The sequence below is a fragment of the Triticum aestivum genome, chromosome 5B, assembly GCF_018294505.1.
Source record: "Triticum aestivum cultivar Chinese Spring chromosome 5B, IWGSC CS RefSeq v2.1, whole genome shotgun sequence".
NCBI classification, from domain to species: Eukaryota; Viridiplantae; Streptophyta; class Magnoliopsida; order Poales; family Poaceae; genus Triticum; species Triticum aestivum.
Window position 1 is genome coordinate 678,484,149 of NC_057807.1, and position 355 is coordinate 678,484,503.

The following is a 355-nucleotide window of genomic DNA, read 5'->3' on the forward strand; positions in this document are numbered from 1 at the left end:
CAGCGAGAAGAACCTTATTCGATCTTTAAGAAGCTGACGTCGGGATACATCTTTTACGTGGGGCAACGAGAAGCTTGGTAACCGCCCGATATCCGTTTTTCTCGGGCGGTACCAAAACCATGGGTCCAGCGCACCAGAATAGCAACCGCCATCGATAAAGAGACGTGTAGATCGGAAGACTTCAACCTGAAAACCCACGAATGATGACGAACGAAGACTGGATCCGGGTGGATCCACCAAAAACAATCACAGACTGTATCCTGTGAGATCCGCAAGAGACACACCTCCCCACGGACCTCCGACACCATAGAAACGAGGGCAAAGCGAGAAGAACCTTATTCGATCTTTAAGAAGC